The sequence below is a fragment of the Falco rusticolus genome, chromosome W (assembly GCF_015220075.1).
Source record: "Falco rusticolus isolate bFalRus1 chromosome W, bFalRus1.pri, whole genome shotgun sequence".
NCBI lineage: Eukaryota > Metazoa > Chordata > Aves > Falconiformes > Falconidae > Falco > Falco rusticolus.
This window is the reverse complement of record NC_051209.1, coordinates 19,755,985-19,781,148: the sequence shown is the minus strand read 5'-3', so window position 1 is coordinate 19,781,148 and position 25,164 is coordinate 19,755,985.

Below are 25,164 nucleotides of genomic sequence, written 5' to 3'. Positions count from 1 at the left end.
TGTTGGTCTTTTTGGCCACCTGGGCACACTGCTGGCTCATGTTCAGCCGGCTGTCAACCAGCACCCGTAGGTCCTTTTCCACCAGGCAGCTATCCAGCCACTTGTTCTGGTTTCAGCTGGGATAGAGTTAATTTTCTTCCTAGTAGCTGGTGCAATGCTGTGTTTTGGATTTGGCGGGAGAACAATGTTGATAGGACACTGATGGTTTTAGTTGTTGCTGGGTAATGTTTATACTAAATCAAGGACTTCTCAGTTTCTTGGGCCCTGCCATCCAGAGAGCTGGAGGGGCACAGGAAATTGGGAGGGGACACAGCCAGGACAGCTGACCCAACTAGCCAAAGAGATATTCCATACCATATGGTGTCATGCTGAGTATATAAACTAAGGGAAAAAGGAAGGTGGGGACATCTGGCACTATGGTGTTTGTCTTCCCGAGTAACCGCTACGCATGATGGATCCCTGCTTTCCTGGAGATGGCTGAACACCTGCCTGCTGATGGGAAGTAGTGAATGAATTCCTTGTTTTGCTTTGCTTGTGTGTTCAGCTTTTGCTTTATCTATTAAACTGTCTTTATCTCAACCCACAAGTTTTCTTACTTTTACTCTTCCAGTACTCTCCCCCAATCCACTGTGGGGGCAGTAAGTGAGTGAGTGGCTGCGCGATGCTTAGTTGTCGGCTGGGATTAAACCACGACAACACTGTTCCTTAAGCCTGTAGTGTGCCATGGGCTTGTTGTGACCCAAGTGCAGGACCATGCAATTCTCCTTGTTGAAACTCATACAATCGGCCTCGGCCCATTGATCCAGCCTGTCCAGATCCCTCTGCAGAGCCTTCCTACCCTCAAGCAGATTAACACTCCTCCCCCAACTTGGTGTCATCTGTAAACTTCCTAAGGGTGCATTCGATTCTCTCATTCAGATCGCTGATAAAGATATTAAACAGGACTGGCCCCAATACTGAACCCTGGGGAACATGCCTTGTGACTAGACGCCAAATTAATGTCTAGTTGGGCTTTGACCCTTCTAATTTTCTCCCTGCATAACCTCACAACATCCTTGCAGTCCTCTTGAGTTGCCTGTCCCTTCTTCCAAACATCATCAACTTTTTTTTTCCTTTATTTTTAGCAAAAGTTCTCTGTTCACCCAGCCCAGTTTTCTTCCCCACTGGCTCATCTTTCAGCACATGGGGACTGTCTGCTCCTGTGCCTTTAAGACTTCCTTCTTGAAGAATATCCAGCCTTCCTGGACTCATTTGCCCTTCAGGACTGCCTCCCAAGAGACTGTCAACCAGCCAGTCTCCTAAACAGGCCAAAGTCTGACCTCTGGGAGTCCAAGGTAGCAGTTCTGCTAATCCCTGCTTCTCCAAGAATCAGTTGTTTATCATTCCATGACTGCTGTGCCCAAGACGTTCTCTGACCACCACATCACCCACAAGTCCTTCTCTGTTCGCAAAAAACAGGTCCAGCGGGGTGCCTTCCCCAGTTATCTCACTCACCAACTGTGTCAGAAAATTTTCTTCCACACACTCCAGGAACCTCCTAGACTTTCATCTCTGCTGTATTTTATTTCTGGTAGACATCCAGTAAATTGAAGTCCCCCCACAAGAACAAGGGCTAGCAATCATGAGACTTGTTGCTTATAGAATATTTCATTTGCCTCTTCATCCTAGTTGGGTGGTCTATAACAGACTCCCACAAGGATATCTGCCTTGTTGACCCTCCCCCTGATCCTTACCCATAAACACTCAACCATATCATCACCATCATCAAGGTCTAGACAGTCAAAACACTCCCTAAGATATAGGGCTAACCCACCATCTCTCCTTCCTTGCCTATCCATTTTGAAGAGATTATAGCCATCCATTGCTAGGAGCTTGATGTTGGCCATTTCATTTTATGGCCACCAAATGGCAGTGATTACTGGTTAAGAGCTCTGTTGTTTTTTGCAGGAAACTAGCACATCCATATTCAGGTTTACTGCTATGTTATTAGCATACCAGGAACAGTAATGATCCCAGTGTAAAAGCAATAGAATTACACTTGGAAAAAGCACCACCACCACCACCACTACCGAACTTAGGGAGCACTATAGTGTATCTTACTCCAAATAATTAGATTTGTATTCAGGTAAGGGATTTGCAGAATCAAATACAACTGCCAGTTGTGCAGCATTTTCCTGGTGCATCAGAATTCCAGACACAGCCATGAGACTGACAAGGCTGTTTGCAGTGGCCAGGTGGTAGACAGAAAAAATCTACATAAAACATCAGGAGAGAAAATAAATTTGATTTTTAAATCCTGTTGGTTTTAAAATACAAAGATATTCCAGATGTATTTTAAAAACAGGATATTAAATTTGTCAGAGTTATCATTAAATTTAGTAAGACAATTCAGGAAAATGATGGGTACTAAATAAATTTGTAGTTTTTAGTTATTAAAGAAAATATCTCTACCCATTTGAAAAGTACTCTGAAGATACTGAAGAAATTTAGTAGATCAGAACAACAGTTCTCTAATAACTTCTTTCATCTCTCTTGCATAAAATGCAGCTGTTTTGTTGGCTTTGTACATATTTATGCATAACATTGCATTTTAAATATAAACTGATGTGATAGGGCTTTTTTTCTTCATTTGTTCTTTACTAATAGAACATATGCTAGCTTGTTATTAGAAATCAGAGGGTCTTTTAGAGAAAATCATTCTGTGAATAAGCAGAATTACTTTGAAATAAGCGAGGGACAGTGCCATCTACAGCTTTGGTCTCATTCACACTGTGGATTAATTGTTCAATAATTCTGTCATCACTGAACCCATTTGTGCATCAGTTTATGTTTCAGTTTATTTATCTGAGAGATAGGTATAAAAATATTTATTTACTAAACAGTTGCTTTTTGCTTTCCCATAAGCTAAAGATACATTTACAGTGTCATCCCTGGACAAAAAAATATAAGTGTATCTTCATGCTTGGGCAATTGCCACAGCTATGCCATGAAACAACTCAGGTAGAATATTTTAGACTTACCAGTCTTGGGAGAAGTGTGAAGATAGCATTTAAGTAATACCAATTTACTGTAACTCTTAACTGTTTTATATACAAGAACAGAATGTTTTAAAATAAACATTGCAAAATAGCTCCACTGATTTACTTCTGCTTAGAAACTAGTCAAAACCAAACAACCAGAAGAGAATCACTGCAACGTGTTGGAGTGGTTTTCCTCTGTACACATCCAGAAAAGGGTGGTCTGTACAATGCAAGTTAAAAGGATAAACAAAGTGCATGCCAATTTAATACTCAATAGTCTAGATTGGTTCTGCCTTAATATTTTTCAAAGGCTTTTGAATCCCTTCTCAAATAATTTTAACTCACATTATCTGAGCTTCTTCATTGTTCCTTTACAAAATCTGTAGGATATGTGATTACTGCCTCTGGAAGTCCCTTGGAAGCATCTGGGAGAGTGTATGCAGCATTTGGCTCTCCAAGAGTGCGGTTAAATACCAGGGTTACTTCTCAGGTAAAGAATTGTAGCAGTGTGAGGAAACTTCAAGGGCTCAGCATCTTTGGACTGTTTGTCTGTAGCATGGCTAAAACCCTGAGGAAGATTTCAGATTTCTGTGGACAGCTGAGATAGGTTAGTCTCTGTAACAGTGATCGACATTGGCAGGGCTCCACTTATGGAAGCCAGCAGTGATGTTGCTTTTTATCACCATCAGCAGACATATCACTCTTCATACCCACTCAGGAGAGCTAAAAAGAAGAGAAAACAGGATTGAAGGAGGAATCTCTGAAAGAGTGAGCAAATGAGATATAATTCTCCACAGATGCTGGGAGGGAAGTGATATCCTCAGTACAGCTTGCATGGGAAACTTGGAGCAAGGGAAGTTCCTCTTTTTTTCTCGCTTCTTCCTAGGGCTTTAGAAGGACTTTGTTTTAGCAAAGGGAGTTGCCATGTCCTCATCTCCTGTTGCTGCTGCAGAGCAGGAGGCCAGCAGGAGTAATGACACAGTAATGAAGCAGTGATGCCAGTAGGAGTATTCAGAGGGGACCCAGCCTGAGCAACAGGGTCAAGCTCCTCCATAGTGCTTCATAATGGGCTGTCACAGTGCTAGACTTGTCTAGACTCTGCATCTGCTACTCAAAACAAAGGCTCTGTACCTCTTTCTGTAGTAGATTTGCTATTACCTCCATATAAATATGGAGTAACTCTGTCTGAATGGATTTATTCCTCACTTACCCTGCTCCCATACAAAACAGAGTTTAACCCAGATAAACTGGTGAAAAAGCCACAGGCTTGCTTGGTGGTGGACTGTAAAATTCCACCATTCCACACAGGATATAACCTTCTTATTAATTACAAAATGCTCTGGCTGATTAACTCTAATTTGATTCCATAGTTTAAATATCTTGTGTGAAACAGAATTTGAGTGGGAAAAATGAGAGTAAAGAAGGAGATATTGTTTTGTGCAGCAGTCCCATCTGTTCTGGATGTTCTGTGCTTTATTTCTAATTGTATAAGGACAAACCCACCCAGGAAATGACATTTGTAGAGTTAGCCCACCCTGAGATGTCAATTTTTTTAAAATGCAGAACAAAAATTATAAAACATTAACAAGGAAGTTGTAATGAAGCCAAAAGAGATTTTTCTATTTTAATCTATGTGAAATAGTTAATATTTTCCCTAGCCAATTACATTTTTTTACCATTCTCAGACAAGCAAGGAATTATGTCTGTAGTTTTGCCGTCTTATTATTATCAGGCTGAAACAATCTGCACAATCCTCAACAATATACCAGTGAAAAAGATATTATTCTCCCTTGCATCACACTGGTTTTATGTCAGGTAATTCTGCTGATGTCAAAATTGAGACACGTGGTATGACTGACATAACTCAGGCTGTTACAAAAAGTACCATATAGTCTAGGATATGTGTAAGAGTTAGTCCAAAGAGAACGATATTGTCTCAACATTGCCAACAGAGGCCTGGAGATGGAATGTGGTCCTCATGGACATCAAGACACAAAGACCCTGGGAAAGAGAACTGCATGGTATGAGGAGTACTGTGCCATTCCCTGCTACCTGAGTTTGAAAGGAACAACTACGATAAGGCTGCATAACAGCTGTCCAGAAGATGGATCACAACCACTGTCATAGCAACGAACCAGAAAACTTGAACTTCAGGTGAACTTTCTTCATTATAATATCATTATAATACAAAAAGACACCTCCTGGTCTGAAGCTACCCACCTCTAAGGCAAACCACGCCTCAGGCACTCCTCTTTGGACATGCATGGTAACCTTGCTTGAGAAGGCGGAGACTGGTAACAATCCATGGGCCAGAGGAGGAGCAAGGTGTGTTGTTTGCCATAAAAGATGGTTCCTTAGCAACCGAACTTTGGAGATCTTCCCCACCAAGGATCAGGATGATCAGAAGGACTGACGGGATGCTGCCTGGACCTGGGACCATAGGGATGCCTTGGACCCGTGGTGGTAGCTATAATCCTCTTTCCTTTTCTCTTTACCTTTTCTTCACTTCCTGTCTATCTATCACACACCACTTTATGGGCAAACAATAAAGTTGCGCTGTTTGATCAAAGCATAACCCCTTGGCATGGTCGCCTTGATTTTTTGTGCTTCGAGATCATAGTAAACGAACCATCATGAGTCCACTGAGTGGACAGGGATGGGAGCACAGTGAACATTTCAACCATCTGAACACTGGTTTCCAGATAGGAAAGAGGTACTGGGGAAATGCTGAAACAGCCTGACCTGGCCTGTTCTGAAGGAACCTATCACTAACCAGGACCTTCCTATTCCCCTGAGCCTTGTTTTCCCTTCCCAGGGTCTGGTCAGAGTCACCTGAACCCTTCAAGATAAGGAAGAGGATCCCAAGCTGTTCAAATTATGGAAATCTGCTGAATCTTCTCATGCATCCCCTCATGCAGCTGCAGGTCCTTTTATCAGTATTTACCCTTCCAGGCTATAGGTATGAAGAATTAGAAACAAAACCAAGTCTGCTTGCTTGGGTTGCATTTGCACAGATCCACACACAAACACTCTTCCATCCCTATGGACATGGGTAGCCTCAACCTCAATGACATAAATGAGATGACAGATATAGGGCCTGGAAGTTATATGCGTGTATAGGAGTGAAGGAAGAGAGATAGAGGAGTTTTTTCAGCCAAGAATCATCCAAAATAAAAAAAAAAGTCAGCTCAATCCATTGGGATCTGTCTGTACATATATATATATACTTGTAGATAGCTCACATAATTATAGTAATTATGTTATAGCCCTAAAAACTTGGTGCTAGCTGTGTTGCTCTATGTCATTAATTGCTGACTTCCTAACAGGCTTTTCCTTTCCATGCAAATTTTGAACTTCATATCTACATTGCCTGCTAAGGCAAGCTGCATTGGAAAATTAATTAAAAACTTAGAGTCATATTGTTAATTTAGTAGCATTAGCTCTTCTGGATAAAGGCTGGTGAAGCATAACTGTCTCATCTTAGAAGTGCCAGGACAAGCTACAAAGACTGGCATTTGATTTATAAGTCTCCTTACACTGATGGCACATAGACTTGCAAATACTGGAAACTATTAGGGCCTAACATGGTCATGGAACTGTAATTATATGTAGTCACTCTTCCCAGGAGAAGGGAGAAGGTCTCATCTCATTTTAAACTTTATCTTAACCTGAAGCTTTCCTAGGGTCTTCCTAGCATCTTCAAGGACAGTGCAGATCTTTTTAGCAAATAAATTTACATTTTTTGACATCTATCATCCTCTTTATAAAAGTATACATTATATTAAGGGCCAAGTTCTATTCTCATGCAGCAACATCAATCCAGAATAACCCAGCAGAGTGATGTAATTAAATGTCAATGGCTGTCTTAACTGGAGTTATTCCAATTTGATACTGGTAACAGAGAACAGAATTTGGCCTGTGAGATATGTTATGTGTGTGTCTGTGTCTTGTTCCTAAGAGGAAGACACACCTGGGATAACCTAACTAGACTAGAGTTATCCCACTGGCTTTTCTGTGGCATGACTGGGCTCAGACTGAGGCCCCATCACACCAGGAGTGTCACTGTTGTGCATCCTTATGCATTGCCATAAGTACCAGGAGACCCTTTAGCTTCAGTAGCTGCAGGTTGAGTAGTGAGCATGAAAAGGGAGAGTGACAGAAGACACTTTGGATGGATCCCTTTGGACAACAGAACATATTGAGATACACAACTGCTTCTGCAAACGTAACCTCACAAGTATTCTGCAAACAAAGGATGGATTCTTTTCAGGAAATTTCTCCTCAGTCTAAAAACTCAAAAAGAAAAATTGCTGAATTGCCTGCTTAAGGCTCCTTTGGTAGCTAGGAAACAATTTCTGCCTTATCTATATCTTATGTTATTCTTAGGAGAGGTTGCTCACTACTCTATGAATTGTTTAGTAAAAACCTTTAGTCAAAGGTGTTTGGTCTGTGGTCAGAGCACCTGTTTGCATATGGCAATACTGAAGTGCCAACAAACTCTGTGGGCCAGAGGTGAAAATACTGACCTGTCCCAGGGTGTGCATGGCTTGCACCACTGAATGTAAATGGTGAATGTACATGCAAACACATTAAGTGAAGCATCAGTGTCTTCTCTTTGTATTAAAGGGTATTAAGTCTGAGCAACCACTTGCATGACAACTTTCCTGTTCTCAGCCCTCTAAGGAAAACATCCATAGGGTATGGCCTAGAGAGAAGCATGTTAGTTGCTCGACCTCCTGCATGTTAAAGAAGCTCCATAGCTTTCATAGTTACCTCTCTTTAGCCTTCAGTGTCGCTCTTTAGCCAAGAGAAACCTGATGCTTGCTCAGTCAGGGCATCATTATGGGAGGAAAGGGCTCCCCACCCTGCCCATCACTTGATCAGGTGCTCAACATGTGCTGTGCTCCATGCCAGCATGTTGCACATCCTCTCCCACTGTCTTTGGAGATGGCAGCTCTGTGCTAATTAAACAGATGTGCCAATTAGCTACATATAGTCTGTGAGTCAGAGCAGCAGATTACAGAGTCTGTTTTGGAGTCTAGCTCCAGTGTGGATCATTTACTGTCAGAAGTGGCTTTCTTTTTTGGCCCATTTATTTTGCCTTGACTTGTCTCAGATGCACAAGTCTTTCAGAGAAATGCAAAAGAAAGTAGCTCCTTTTTGATGCCGAAAAACCTTGGAATGAAGAGAACTGCTAAGAGACTTTTTTATACTTTTGATATGGAGAAATAGTGTGAAATGGGGACAATGGACATCGATTGTGATTGTATATGTCTGCTCAAGGAATGTGGGTATGGTGACTGGTCATGGGTGTGGTGTCTGGTCACATAGCCACACAGCTTTGAGGAGACACCTACCCTTCTTCCTCTAACAAAGGGGCTATTTATAAAAAGGATGAGAAAAGGATGAGAGCCATTCCAATGTTATCTAGAGGGAGGGAGTGCTAAGTCTTCTTGCTGGAGAAGATCAGATGGTCACAAGGACATGAATCACCTACAGACCTGCAAGACCACCACATTCCAGGCAAAGGGCTGATAAGCTAATTAACATACGAAGCGAGAGTAAGAGGGTTTAAGTAACGAATATGTACAGGTGTTAATTGAATATTCATTTGTTTTATTGTATAAATGTGAGATGGTTCGTCACTTTGGTCATGCACGCTTGTGGTGGAGCGATCCCCCGTGCATCTGCACGCAATAAACATACCTACTTTATAACTTTCGAGTTATAGAGTTTAATTCCGCACGTCCATTTGGCGAGCCAGGCAGGAGGATTTCTGCTCGGCTGAGGGACCAGCTGCGGAGCGGACGCTCCTAGGCGCGCCCCGGGAGATTTCCTCGGAGGAGCCTCCTCTTCTCAGCTGTTCACCCGGGAGCAGAAGAGAAACCCCTGGATCCACGGATAAAACGGTATGTTTAGTAACGGGGCAGCTGGTGAGACGCACGGAGACGTCCGGCGCGCAGTGTAGTCCCCAGGAGGAAAGGTACCTTGGGAGGGGGTTTGCTGACCAAGGGGTGGCCGCTAGCGATCTTGAGGGCAGATCGAGCAAACCCGAGGTTACTGCCATTCCTAAAAGCCCGGAGGCCTCGTGACGGAAAGCGGGGGGTGGGACGGAATAAGGCGGAATCTCACAGTAACAAGAGGGACCTCATAGCAAAAGTAAAAGGGAAACTTTTGTGTCGGAAAAAAAAAAAAAAAGAAAAAAAAAGAAAAAAGGGGGAAGCTAAAAACTTCCTTTAGGTTGTCTTAAGAATTGGGGAATTCCTAGAATGTAACAACTGAAATAGCGCTCTGTGTCTTGTTTGTTCTATGTGTTGTCTTGTTACATGTTCAAAACTTGGAGTTATGAAATGTATGTTGAAAAATAATAATATTCTGGTAATTCTAGGCAAATAGCGGAAAACTTAACACTCTGCTTAAGACCAGGAAAATGTAGAATCTGTTTTTTTGTCAATTGTTCATTGAAATGCATACTTTGTGAACTGTTAGTGTTCCTAAAAGTTGTACATAAGTGCACGGTACCGTATAACATACTACTTGTGTGACTGCAGGCTGCCCGGAGAGTGTGAAGTGTGTGAGTGTCACTGCGAAGCGAGTGGGGAGTCCCGATATGCGTGTCCGTGTTCCCCGCAAGGCGCCGGCCCGAGAGGGACGGAGCGATTGAAAAATCAATTTATGAAGTGTTGGAATGCATAATTAGAAATTAGAGCGGGAGACTGTGGACAAAACATTAGAGCTAACATCATTTGGAAAAAACACAAATTAACCTCTGCCCTTAGTGTCCTAGGTGCTGTCTGTATACTCGAACAAAGGGTGGCAAGTGTCTAAGATATATTATCTCCTTTCAAAAAAAAAAAAGAGACCAAGAAATAAGGCTAAATAACTAATACATTGTAGACAAATATATCAGACTTATTAGGAAGATGGGGGGCAAACCGAGCCAAGAAATAAATACCAAAATACCCCTGGGATGTATTTTGAAGCATTGGAAAGAATTTGGTGGAATTCCCGGAGGAAATTTGAACAAAAAAGACATTTTTAAAATATTGTCAGAATTGGTGGCCTTTGTATACGTTAGGTGATGGTGAAAGATGGCCACCTGAAGGAAGTCTTATATTACAACACAGTTTTACAGCTTATATTGTTTCTTTGTAGAGAACAAAAGTGGGATGAAATAATGTGTGCAGATATGTTTGTGTAGCAGAAAGAGTGCGGGATTAACATCACCTAATCTTTGATTACGGCTCTAGAAAAGGATAGGGGAAAAAAACCTGAGACCTAAACTAGAAGGATGTTCTTGTTGAAATTTTTGTGTTAAAAAGCTCAGGTTGTGGTTCCTTCTGTGGAGCAACCAGAACAAAACACGTTGTAAGATAAAAATGTGTACTAATGTATGTAAAACCTGAGGCGGGGGGGGGCGGGGGGGGTGTGTGTGTGGAGAATCAAAGACCTTGTGAAAGTGTTAAAGTATTGGGGTGAGTTTGTACAAACCCCCGTACCCCCTCCAAGGTGCGACTGAGTCATGCTGGGATGCATGGCAGGATGTTTTCTGTTTGCCTGCAAAGGCATGATATGTAAGAACACAGACTTAAAGCAACAAGGAGCAGATTTGCATTCAGGGTAAGAAAGAGTTAAAACAGAAGTGCCGTTGCAGAGGCAGGCTTGTGTAACCTGCAGAGCAGGAAGAGCATCTCCTGCCCCGAATCCTTCTGACGGTGAGGAGGATTCGGGGCTTGCTATTGCTGACAATTGAGCAGAAGGACCTGACAGTGTCACCCCAATTGCTGCAGCATTTGCAGTACAACAGGACCGGTGACGGCCCCTTTAGGGTAGGCAATGGGTCTGAGGAGAATAAAGGTGAATCTTTGATGGGAAATTTAGATGTTTGAAAGTTGGTTGTGAAAGACTTGTCAGGATGATCTAATAGGACTAGATAAAGGTTTGAGTTACTAAGTAAGCGTGATATAGAAAAGTTGATAGAAGGAACAGGGAACGTGTACAGAAGGTAAGAGAAGAAGAGCTGGGTCGTGCTAAACTGGTAGAGGAGATGAGGCAGAGACAGGAGGAATGTCAGGCAGAAGTGAAAGAGTGAATCCCTCTCCTATGGGATTGGATCACTGTGCATATTGTAGGGAAAGTGGGCACTGGAAGCGAGATCGCCCTAAGCTAAAGAACCAGCAAGGGGTTCTGGTGAACTAGGGACTAGGAAAAATGAGGTGGAATTTTAGTGAATACAAAAACAACTTATTTGATGTTAAACTTCAGTTAAAAAAAAAAATTAATAATTTGTTACAGTTGTGGGAGCTGCTGGCCACCAGGAAAACGTCCTGAAACCTTTAAAGTACAAACTAAGAAAATAAATAAGAATGCCAAAATTCACCAAAATCTTTGTTGGGATGAGATTTATTAGAACATCTAGACGTTTAAAGAAGGAGAAATGAAACTAAAAGTTAAAAACGATCAAGTAATTGAAATATTGAGCTTATCTGTAATTCAACAGAAAAGAGGAAAAGAGGACCTCCCTGAAGTAAAAGAAATTTTTAACCAGGTGTATCTGAAAATAAATTCCAGGAAAGGTGAAAAATGCTTTACCTGTTACAGTAAAAATGATAAGGGGGAGGCTTGCCCAGTTCAGATAAAACAATATCCCTTGGTCAGCAAGGCTGTGGGGGATATTGGCAGAAAAACTGAAATAAAATACACTCTGTAGTAGTTCTACTAATGTAAATCTGTGTGTTTTGCCATGACAGTGACTTCTTATGGGATGTGCAGATGAAACTCTGCATTGACAACGAAGTACAAGGAATAAGGTTGGTCAGGTGCCTCCTACCATAGTCAAGGGCAAGACTGGGTTGGCCTCTGTGTTTGCCACCAAGAAGAATCTTGAGCTCCGCTGTTGGCTGCAACCCAGTAGGCACTGAGCAGTGGGAACATATGCCATGCCAGACCTTGATGTGAGGAATGGCCCCCTCTGTTATAAGAGGGTCATCCAGGAAGAAAGAACATAAGATAGCCCATTGAGGCACTGATTTGGAAATTGGAAACCGCCTGGCCGACCATGAGGCCAGACGAGTAACAGAGGAGGTAGTGTTACCGAAATCTCGGAATGAAGAACTTATCAACACCAATGTGATGTAGATAAGCAGACACTTCTTTATTGACGGCCGGGTGCGTGAGCGAGTCCTCTCACGATCAACGCACACCACGTCTCAAAATCAGACACCATATATAGAACTTATTCATACACATTCATTAAATATTCATGCATAATCATAATATTTCCCGTAAATCATTAACATACTCTCCTCCTATATCCGATTCTGCGCAGTAAAGCTTAGAAAGGTCTAGAAATGGGTCTGGGGTACGATTTGGGTAGGTGGTATATGAGTCGGTGGTCGTGATCTCCCCCTGCCGGAATTACCTTTTACTAAAGTTCACGATTTCTTGGCAGGTAACTACAAGCTGTTCCAGTCGACTCTCCCCGGTTTCCATTAATCCTATATTCTGACATTTCAATACACTTCTACATACAGAAGACTGGTCAAATACAAAGAAACCTTTCAAACCCTAAAGTTATTACCTAAGTTTTAACAATGGTTCTAGCCCCTTCTTCTAGCCTTGGTACAGGATGTACAGAAGATCTCGTAACAGCTTTTACTATACAACTATAAGTTTCATTAAAATATATTTCTTATCCTTCTATATTTCTATTCTGTAAAATAATTTTATAAAATCAATTAATCAATCAAATAAAGTCAATCAATCTTAACTTACTAACAAATCGATAACGGTAGGAAAGGAGGAAATATCCTTAATACCAGACGATAAAATCCAAACTGTAAGTACAGATCAGGAGCCAAACTATTCTATAGAAAACTTAAAGGTAATTCAGGACATGAATGATAAAATAAAAATAAATAAGTGGACTTATTTGAGGGATGGTCGTATAGTGGTACCATCCAATTTAATATGGACCACAGCCCTAACAGAACATAATAAGACGCATTGGGGAGCTGATACTTTATATAAAAGTCTAAATCAGAAATTGATAGGGTGAAACTTGTAAACTGTAACAAAACAGGTGACTCAGCAATGTGAAATATGTTTACTCAATAATCCCAATACAGCAAATAAAATAAAACTAGGGAACATTAGTAGAGGAAATTATCCAGGACAACAGTGGCAAGCTGATTTTCCGAACTCCCAAGAAAAGGGGGGTACCGATATTTATTAGTTATGTCTGATATGTTTTCAGGTTGGCCAAAAACCTTTCCTTGTCGAACAAGTAAAGCAAGAGAGGTAACGAAGGGATTGTTAAATGAAATTATCCCGCGCTTTGGGGTTCCAGCAACAATCTCTTCCAATAGTGACTCACACTTTTGTGCCAAAATAGTACAACAAGTGAGTACGGTATTGGGAATAGATTGGCAATTACATACTCCTTATTACTTCAATGTTCTGTTTGGTGCTGTCGAAGAATGATCAGAGAGCATAATGATAGCTTTTAGAACAGGGGGGATTGAATAATGAGCTACGTACAATGAGTGATGAATGGTATACTACTTTTTTTAGAAAATGATGTGCTTATATATAATTATCCAAAGTTGGGAGGTGTTCAAGGACCCTTATTGTCAACATGATGAATACACCAAGACCCTTAGTGTCAGCACCACGGATCTACTAGACACAAGGTCCTTGGATTCGTTATCTTTATAAGGGCCATCTGGTCCTAAGTTTCTGTTGTGTATATAACGCTACCTAAACAAGGAATTTGAATCATGCTCATTAGTCTATCGAGGAACAGAGTCTGCGCAGAAACAAGAAGGTAAAAAAGGTTCACTGGAGGAAGACTCCTGATCTTCATCCTGAAGACCACCAGACGACCACTCCTCAAGGACACTGCGCAGGAGCGAAATATGTAAATGAATTCCCGGACTTGTAATGAATATGTAAATGATTTCCTGATGGAAACCATAATTGGTGGGATACTCTCTTTGGCTGGTCACCTTCTGCAACAGGAATTCTTAACGCTATGGTACACCCCATTGTGATCTTATTGATCAGTTTAGGAATTTCCTTAATACTAACCATTATGTTATATTTATGGGTTTGGAGAATGTTTAAAAGGGTAACACTTATGTATGATGCTTTATATCATTCGGGAAGACTGCTTAAGTAAAAGAATTTACTTAGTTTGATAGAAAAGGGGGGATTGATATGGAGAAATGGTGTGAAATGGGGACAATGGACACCGACTGTGATTGTATATGACTGCTCAAGGAATGTGGGTATGGTGACTGGTCATGGGTGTGGTGTCTGGTCACATAGCCACACAGCTTTGAGGAGACACCTACCCTTCTTCCTCTAACAAAGGGGCTATTTATAAAAAGGATGAGAGCCATTCCAATGTTATCTAGAGGGAGGGAGTGCTAAGTCTTCTTGCTGGAGAAGATCAGATGGTCACAAGGACATGAATCACCTACAGACCTGCAAGACCACCACATTCCAGGCAAAGGGCTGATAAGCTAATTAACATACAAAGCGAGAGTAAGAGGGTTTAGGTAACGAATATGTATAGGCGTTAATTGAATATTCATTTGTTTTATTGTATAAATGTGACATGGTTCGTCACTTTGGTCATGCACGCTTGTGGTGGAGCGATCCCCGTGCATCTGCGCACAATAAACATACCTACTTTATAACTTTCGAGTTATAGAGTCTAATTCCGTACGTCAATAAGACATGTTCTCTAGTGGAGCAGCAGGTCACTGTTTCCTCCTGGACTGTGGGAACTTCATTCTGCTCCTCCTCAACCCTGTCTTCCAGCTCAGGAGGCTGAGTACCCTGAGGATAACTAGTCTTGCTATGAAAACTGAGGCAAAGAAAGCATTAAGTACCTCAGCCTTTTCCTAATCCTTTGTTGCAATGTTCCCCCTCCCATCTAATAAAGGATGTAGATTATTAGAGTCATGGAAGTCAACAGTGGTAATTAGATAAACCCTGTGTTTTCTGTGTGGTAGCCCTAGAATTGGCTGATTTGTCTGGTGCCCTTTGAACTGAAGGTTGAATGCTATGTTCTTTTGGGGCCTTGCAATAAAATGCAAAGAGATTTGAAGTGGAAAGTACACAAAGAATAAAGCCTCTGGATGAAAATGTCTCTGGATGTGGCAAGATGTTACTTAGTGAAGTAAAAGCACTGTGAGATCAGAACTGAAGAGAAAACTAATGCCATCATATTTCAGGCATTTTAATTGAAAAAAAATTAAAGTTGTTAGACATTAATTTCTATATGCAGTACAATAAACTTTTCAATTATAAAACGCATAAAAATGACCCTTAACAGTGTTACAACCAGTCACTTTATTTTGAGCAGGTAGCCCTATACCAACAATTTGGCACACTTGGAGCAGCGTCAACTAACTAGCAAAGGGCCCACAGCTAGACAAAGCTATGTAGCAACAACCTCTCACTGGGGTTTGGAAATGGGAAGGACTGCAGCTGTCATCTCTAGCCAGGACAAGGAAACCTGCACGTGGACCAGGCAGTGGGGGTCTCACAGCTCTGTTCAGCACCATTTTCTCAGCTCAGATAAATCAGCAAATAGTTTCTCCATAGACTAAGAATAAAGTCCTGACCTTGGTGAAATCAATACCAAAACCTCTGTTAACTGTGCTTGTGTAGCCATGTGTATGGGTTAATACCTAGGTTCTGGTAATCAATAGCTTCATTGTGCTGGCCTGGTTACTTTTTATAATAATGCATGCCTTTACTAATGACTATGCCCTTGAAGAATAACTAAAAGACTGATAAGAGGGGAACACCTTGCCCCAGAAGGTGCCAACAGCCCATCGATTGCAACAAAGACAACAAGTCAGCAGAATGAGACTGAAACTAGGGGAAAGGTAAAGGCAGCAGGGGGAGATCACAACTACCAACTCAATTTAAGACTGGAAAGACTTGCCCCCCTCCCCACTTGCAAGGAGTATGCATGCTAATCTACATGGCAAGTGAGGCTAATTTGAATATAACTAACAATTGAGTGTGAATTTAGGTAGATTTTGCTAATCATGTAACAAGAGAAATACAATGTAGGTCTTTTGTGTGGTGTGCTAGCTTTGTGGATTTATCACCTAGCACTCATCTCTGTGCAGATAGGAAAAAAACAAGTAACTCCACTCTGTATGTAAAATTGGCTTATTGCACACCAGATATTGGACCCTGCTTGTGGGACAATAGTTTCTGGTGACCCAGATGGTATGGGCATTTAAGCCTTGCCTGGATTGTCCTGTTGCTCTGAATGGGAGACGGACTCCAGTATGCGCTGACCTCTTGATCAGGGGAACCACTGGTGCCTCTCTGCAGATGGACAACAGGCAACTCAATGGTACAATTCCAATATGAGATTTTTAAAAAGGAGGCAAGGGAATACAGAGGTAAGGAGCTGCTCTTTTGTTTCTTAAATGGCTTGGAATTGCTCTGCATAAGACGTGCCAAGAAAGGCCTGCAGCAGGAGCTTAAAAGGAATCCTATTCTGACAGGGGGTTGAAAACATGTAAGTATTTTCTGGGAAATTATAGTACATGTAATATGGGTGTGGCTGCCTCATACCAAAAAATTGGCAAAAGAAAACCCTTTAGACTTCATTTTGTAAGTTTAGAAGGCAGGCATTTTTTATTGCAGTGCTGGGAGCACAAAGATTGGCATATCAAATCATGCACACCTATCTGACCAGTGTTCCTCAATTTAAACATACATATTCATCATATTTCCCTAAAATCTAACACATAACTAATTCCCCAAAATTATTTACATATGCATAAGGCACTTGCATATGTGTGCTTTGCTCCTGGGTGTCTTTCTTAGGGTCTTTTGAGACCCCTGGTGGTCTACAAGTTGGTGAACTTCAGCTGAACTTTCTTGGGAACATGCACACTACTTGTTCTTATATAACTTCATTTGTTCTCTGTCCTATATGGTTTTGACTGCAATGCTCTGTTACTCCTCTTATCTATTGTTATATCCCAGGTGTCTCAGAAAGCTTGCTACATCTTAGTGAGCTTATTCAACAGTTTGAGTTAATCATTGCTTTAGTTTCAGCCTCTATTAGTGATTCTTTATAACTTAATTATATCACCTCTACCAAAGTACTCCTGTGTACTCCCTTAGGACGCATCCTGAAGAACTGGAAAAGGTTCGGGGGAGATCACCTAAAGAAAGATAAAATAAAAGCTTATTGTGCCCAGTGGTAGCCAATGTATGAACTGCACGATGGAGAAAAAATGGCCAGAGAACGGATAATCGAATTATAACACTATTTTGCAGTTAATGATGTTTTGCAGTAAACATACCTACTTTATAACTTTCGAGTTATAGAGTCTAATTCCGCATGTCACTTTTAGCAGCAAGGTATTTATTATCTGCACAGGGGAGGAGGTAGTTCGCACCACAGAAACTCGCTCCCAAGCACAGGTGCGAAACAGGCTAATTTATACATTTGACATGCATGACTGCAACATCTTTTCATACATTATTCATGTAATTTCAACATCTCATTGCATATTAATGATAGACAGACTCTAGGTGGAGCCTGGGTGAGGAGATTGAGACACAGACTCTGAAATCTGACTAGAAGACCCTTTATTAGTCAAAAATCCATGCTTATATATCCTTGTTCGTTGTTCACACACAACATAGTAAAATATCATTTGTTAATCAATACTGTTCACACACTTCTTGGCTACATATAATTGATTAATTACTAAGCTACAAACACACTGAACTTCTTGCATATTTTTTTCTCTCTTCTTTCTTATGTCTGTGAGTTTCATGTTCTCAGCCAGCTGCTGACATGGCATCACGCATCTGCTCCGGCCTCGCTTCATATCCTGTTATTTTTCTGGGCGTTCAGCCAACCTTATCTTACTTTCTTTCTTCTTTAGCCTTCAAGGTCCTTCACAGGCATTGTGGCCTCTAGCACCTGCCATAAAGGTCTCTACACCTGGGCGGAGTTCAGGTGGAGTCTTCTCTTGGCATCAATTTTGAGAGGGTCATTCCGGCCTTCAGCACTGCTCAGGTGGTCTTCCTCAGGGTTGAACTTTTCAACTTTCTTTCATAAGTGGCTCTGCCAGAATCTTGTACATAAATCTTGGCTTGCTACCATTTTCTTCTACTGATGTGTCTAACTTTACCTAATTTATGATTTCTAGTACGTGGTACAGCAATTTCCAACAATGGCTTAGGCTTGGGTACATTGAGGAAGAACAGAGCGATTCAGCACTACATGCTATGGTTCCTCAGTAACAAGAGTTGAGCAATTTTGCAAGGCAGAATGGGGCTTTTACAGACCTGATACTCTTCTCAGGTGGAACTTTAGGGGTTTAGGCCTTATTCCTTTTCATTACTCCATTGCTACTGATTTAAAAGTGGCTTTTTTGAAACACTTGTGCTCCCTTCTCCCTCAGGTAAGTACTGAGCTCTCCAAGGCACACAATGTCAGCCAAGAGCAGACTACATTTGTTTATACCACTCCCACAACCAAGTCAAACAACTTGCTTCTCATTTAAATTGTGCAGAAGTCTGAGCTGTAAGCTGCATGAGTGGCAAAAACCCCCATGGCCCTTAGCATCTTCAAAAAGAAATTGAATTAAGGTTCTTTTATCTCTTGCGGGTGTTCAGTAATATTTTCATCAGGTAGTAGCTAAATTGAAAAGAAATATATTTTGGGGAATGAAAAAATGAAATATTAATGTTTGCTAGTGTCATCTCATCAGGTTAAGTCACTAGATAGATGATACACTGGGATGACATTATGCTAATGATACTGAGACTGTCTGCAATGGTGGATAAAGGGAGTTCAGATTATGGTCTCTGTGGAGGGAGAGAATTGACATAGAAAGTAAAAAGGATGTAAATGCACATATAGATAACACTGTGAACTGATATGTTTTCTATTTCCAAATGTTTCAGACAAAGAAAAACTCACAGTAAGAATTCCTGGTGTGGCAAGAGTCATATTTTCTTGTTATCTGGCTAATGAAGAAAGACTCTTTATTCCTACAAGAAAAGTGTTTTATTTTGTCCTCTCATTATTTTTAAGAAATAAGAATGAGATTGTGTTTATCAGCAGTATATACCTTCCCAACCAAGAGTTTTACTAATGTTTTTATGTGTGCCCTTGTTTTTCACACTGTTCTCTTTTTGTCTGATAGCTTTATTTGTGAGACAGCATGTAGGGATCCACAGGGTGGGCTGTAAATACTTGTGGGAGAGCTGATCTGATGGTTGGACTTCTCTCACCCTCTTCACTGGGAGGAATGTCTTTCTGTGCAGTTCCAAGAATCATTCAGAGAAGCTTATTTTTCAAAGATGTTTCATTTACTGTCTAACATTTGGGTAGATCTCAAATTTGGCATTACAGAAGAAAATCCACTGTATTTTTGTTCTGCACAGTTTATATGTAGCTAATGGACCCACTTCTCTTGGGAAGGTCGTTAAATGGCAAATCACTCACAGGTAAGCTGTCAGTAGAGAGCTTCACTTCTGTTCATCTACAGTGAAACTGTGGGTCTTTCCTACTGTTGTGGTTTAACCCCAACCTCTCACTCCCGCTGCGTCAGGATAGGGTGTGGCATATGAAGGCGTGGACTCAGGTTGTGGTGCAACCAGAGACACTTTATTGTGCAAAGAAGGTCATATTTATATCTCTGAGCCCGGATACAAATTCCAGCTGTATGTTCCACCAGGCTCAGGGCGGAAGCTGTTCATGCAGTTACATAGCTATATGTGGTTATAAACATGCAAACACCTTTTGGCCAGATAAACATGTTTTTCTTTCTTACTTTCCTTCATAAGAGACAGCTGTTTTCTTACTTCCTGTTAGTAAGAATCAGACAGTCCCTGTCCTCTTCTCCCACAATAAGGTAGAGAATTGGAAGAGTAAAAGTAAGAAAACTTGTGGGTTGAGACAAAGAAAGTTTAATAGGTAAAGCAAAGGCTGAGCATGCAAGCAAAGCAAAACAAGAAATTTATTCACTACTTCCCATGGGCAGGCAGGTGTTCAGCCATCTCCAGGAAAGCAGGGCTCCATCATGTGTAACGGTTACTTGGGAAGACAAATGCCATAATTCCAAATGTCCCTCCCTTCTTCCCCAGCTTATATACTCAGCATGAAGTTCTATGGTATGGAATTCCCCTTTGGCTAGTTTGGGTCACCTGTCCTGGCTGTGTCCCCTCCCAATTTCCTGTGCCCCTCCAGCTCTCTGGCTGGCAGGGCCCAAGAAACTGGAAGGTCCTTGATTTAGTATAAACATTACCCAGCAACAACTAAAAATCTCAGTGTCCTATCAACATTGTTCTCCCACCAAATCCAAAACACAGCACTGCACCAGTTACTAGGAAGAAAATGAACTCTATCTCAGCTGAAACCAGGACGCCTACATTTGGAGTTCAATTTCTTACCTTTCTGCTCTCTTTGGTGTAAGACTTCTTTGCACTGATGCTTTAGCCCAGGATGTTACACTGTCACCTATAGCTGTCCAAGGGCCTTTCCACCCCGAGACAGACTGCTGTTATTGCTGCTAGCCCTCCCCATGACAGAGGGCTGATGCAAAGTTCTTCCTTTTCTTTTCTTGCTCTTTTCCCTTTATTAATTTTCCAAGGTATTTCCAATCTATTGATGTGTAGGTCTTAAAAAAGTGAATAAGTATAGCATTAGCAAGCACCTGTGCTTGGGAGCGAGTTTCTGTGGTGCGAACTACCTCCTCCCCTGTGCAGATAATAAATACCTTGCTGCTAAAAGTGACATGCGGAATTAGACTCTATAACTCGAAAGTTATAAAGTAGGTATGTTTACTGCAAAACATCATTAACTGCAAAATAGTGTTATAATTCGATTATCCGTTCTCTGGCCATTTTTTCTCCATCGTGCAGTTCATACATTGGCTACCACTGGGCACAATAAGCTTTTATTTTATCTTTCTTTAGGTGATCTCCCCCGAACCTTTTCCAGTTCTTCAGGATGCGTCCTAAGGGAGTACACAGGAGTACTTTGGTAGAGGTGATATAATTAAGTTATAAAGAATCACTAATAGAGGCTGAAACTAAAGCAATGATTAACTCAAACTGTTGAATAAGCTCACTAAGATGTAGCAAGCTTTCTGAGACACCTGGGATATAACAATAGATAAGAGGAGTAACAGAGCATTGCAGTCAAAACCATATAGGACAGAGAACAAATGAAGTTATATAAGAACAAGTAGTGTGCATGTTCCCCAAGAAAGTTCAGCTGAAGTTCACCAACTTGTAGACCACCAGGGGTCTCAAAAGACCCTAAGAAAGACACCCAGGAGCAAAGCACACATATGCAAGTGCCTTATGCATATGTAAATAATTTTGGGGAATTAGTTATGTGTTAGATTTTAGGGAAATATGATGAATATGTATGTTTAAATTGAGGAACACTGGTCAGATAGGTGTGCATGATTTGATATGCCAATCTTTGTGCTCCCAGCACTGCAATAAAAAATGCCTGCCTTCTAAACTTACAAAATGAAGTCTAAAGGGTTTTCTTTTTGCCAATTTTTTGGTATGAGGCAGCCACACCCATATTACATGTACTATAATTTCCCAGAAAATACTTACATGTTTTCAACCCCCTGTCAGAATAGGATTCCTTTTAAGCTCCTGCTGCAGGCCTTTCTTGGCACGTCTTATGCAGAGCAATTCCAAGCCATTTAAGAAACAAAAGAGCAGCTCCTTACCTCTGTATTCCCTTGCCTCCTTTTTTAAAAATCTCATATTGGAATTGTACCATTGAGTTGCCTGTTGTCCATCTGCAGAGAGGCACCAGTGGTTCCCCTGATCAAGAGGTCAGCGCATACTGGAGTCCGTCTCCCATTCAGAGCAACAGGACAATCCAGGCAAGGCTTAAATGCCCATACCATCTGGGTCACCAGAAACTATTGTCCCACAAGCAGGGTCCAATATCTGGTGTGCAATAAGCCAATTTTACATACAGAGTGGAGTTACTTGTTTTTTTCCTATCTGCACAGAGATGAGTGCTAGGTGATAAATCCACAAAGCTAGCACACCACACAAAAGACCTACATTGTATTTCTCTTGTTACATGATTAGCAAAATCTACCTAAATTCACACTCAATTGTTAGTTATATTCAAATTAGCCTCACTTGCCATGTAGATTAGCATGCATACTCCTTGCAAGTGGGGAGGGGGGCAAGTCTTTCCAGTCTTAAATTGAGTTGGTAGTTGTGATCTCCCCCTGCTGCCTTTACCTTTCCCCTAGTTTCAGTCTCATTCTGCTGACTTGTTGTCTTTGTTGCAATCGATGGGCTGTTGGCACCTTCTGGGGCAAGGTGTTCCCCTCTTATCAGTCTTTTAGTTATTCTTCAAGGGCATAGTCATTAGTAAAGGCATGCATTATTTATAAAAAGTAACCAGGCCAGCACAATGAAGCTATTGATTACCAGAACCTAGGTATTAACCCATACACATGGCTACACAAGCACAGTTAACAGAGGTTTTGGTATTGATTTCACCAAGGTCAGGACTTTATTCTTAGTCTATGGAGAAACTATTTGCTGATTTATCTGAGCTGAGAAAATGGTGCTGAACAGAGCTGTGAGACCCCCACTGCCTGGTCCACGTGCAGGTTTCCTTGTCCTGGCTAGAGATGACAGCTGCAGTCCTTCCCATTTCCAAACCCCAGTGAGAGGTTGTTGCTACATAGCTTTGTCTAGCTGTGGGCCCTTTGCTAGTTAGTTGACGCTGCTCCAAGTGTGCCAAATTGTTGGTATAGGGCTACCTGCTCAAAATAAAGTGACTGGTTGTAACACTGTTAAGGGTCATTTTTATGCGTTTTATAATTGAAAAGTTTATTGTACTGCATATAGAAATTAATGTCTAACAACTTTAATTTTTTTTCAATTAAAATGCCTGAAATATGATGGCATTAGTTTTCTCTTCAGTTCTGATCTCACAGTGCTTTTACTTCACTAAGTAACATCTTGCCACATCCAGAGACATTTTCATCCAGAGGCTTTATTCTTTGTGTACTTTCCACTTCAAATCTCTTTGCATTTTATTGCAAGGCCCCAAAAGAACATAGCATTCAACCTTCAGTTCAAAGGGCACCAGACAAATCAGCCAATTCTAGGGCTACCACACAGAAAACACAGGGTTTATCTAATTACACTGTTGACTTCCATGACTCTAATAATCTACATCCTTTATTAGATGGGAGGGGGAACATTGCAACAAAGGATTAGGAAAAGGCTGAGGTACTTAATGCTTTCTTTGCCTCAGTTTTTCATAGCAAGACTAGTTATCCTCAGGGTACTCAGCCTCCTGAGCTGGAAGACAGGGTTGAGGAGGAGCAGAATGAAGTTCCCACAGTCCAGGAGGAAACAGTGACCTGCTGCTCCACTAGAGAACATGTCTTATTGACGTACGGAATTAGACTCTATAACTCGAAAGTTATAAAGTAGGTATGTTTATTGTGCGCAGATGCACGGGGGATCGCTCCACCACAAGCGTGCATGACCAAAGTGACGAACCATGTCACATTTATACAATAAAACAAATGAATATTCAATTAACGCCTATACATATTCGTTACCTAAACCCTCTTACTCTCGCTTTGTATGTTAATTAGCTTATCAGCCCTTTGCCTGGAATGTGGTGGTCTTGCAGGTCTGTAGGTGATTCATGTCCTTGTGACCATCTGATCTTCTCCAGCAAGAAGACTTAGCACTCCCTCCCTCTAGATAACATTGGAATGGCTCTCATCCTTTTTATAAATAGCCCCTTTGTTAGAGGAAGAAGGGTAGGTGTCTCCTCAAAGCTGTGTGGCTATGTGACCAGACACCACACCCATGACCAGTCACCATACCCACATTCCTTGAGCAGTCATATACAATCACAGTCGGTGTCCATTGTCCCCATTTCACACCATTTCTCCATATCAATCCCCCCTTTTCTATCAAACTAAGTAAATTCTTTTACTTAAGCAGTCTTCCCGAATGATATAAAGCATCATACATAAGTGTTACCCTTTTAAACATTCTCCAAACCCATAAATATAACATAATGGTTAGTATTAAGGAAATTCCTAAACTGATCAATAAGATCACAATGGGGTGTACCATAGCGTTAAGAATTCCTGTTGCAGAAGGTGACCAGCCAAAGAGAGTATCCCACCAATTATGGTTTCCATCAGGAAATCATTTACATATTCATACAAGTCCGGGAATTCATTTACATATTTCGCTCCTGCGCAGTGTCCTTGAGGAGTGGTCGTCTGGTGGTCTTCAGGATGAAGATCAGGAGTCTTCCTCCAGTGAACCTTTTTTACCTTCTTGTTTCTGCGCAGACTCTGTTCCTCGATAGACTAATGAGCATGATTCAAATTCCTTGTTTAGGTAGCGTTATATACACAACAGAAACTTAGGACCAGATGGCCCTTATAAAGATAACGAATCCAAGGACCTTGTGTCTAGTACATCCGTGGTGCTGACACTAAGGGTCTTGGTGTATTCATCATGTTGACAATAAGGGCCCTTGAACACCTTTCAACTTTGGATAATTATATATAAGCACATTATTTTCTAAAAAAGTAGTATACCATTCATCACTCATTGTACGTAGCTCATTATTCAATCCCCCCTGTTCTAAAAACTATCATTATGCTCTCTGATCATTGTTCGACAGCATCAAACAGAACACTGAAGTAATAAGGAGTATGTAATTGCCAATCTATTCCCAATACCGTACTCACTTGTTGTACTATTTTGGCACAAAAGTGTGAGTCACTATTGGAAGAGATTGTTGCTGGAACCCCAAAGCGCGGGATAATTTCATTTAACAATCCCTTCGTTACCTCTCTTGCTTTACTTGTTCGACAAGGAAAGGTTTTTGGCCAACCTGAAAACATATCAGACATAACTAATAAATATCGGTACCCCCCTTTTCTTGGGAGTTCGGAAAATCAGCTTGCCACTGTTGTCCTGGATAATTTCCTCTACTAATGTTCCCTAGTTTTATTTTATTTGCTGTATTGGGATTATTGAGTAAACATATTTCACATTGCTGAGTCACCTGTTTTGTTACAGTTTACAAGTTTCACCCTAT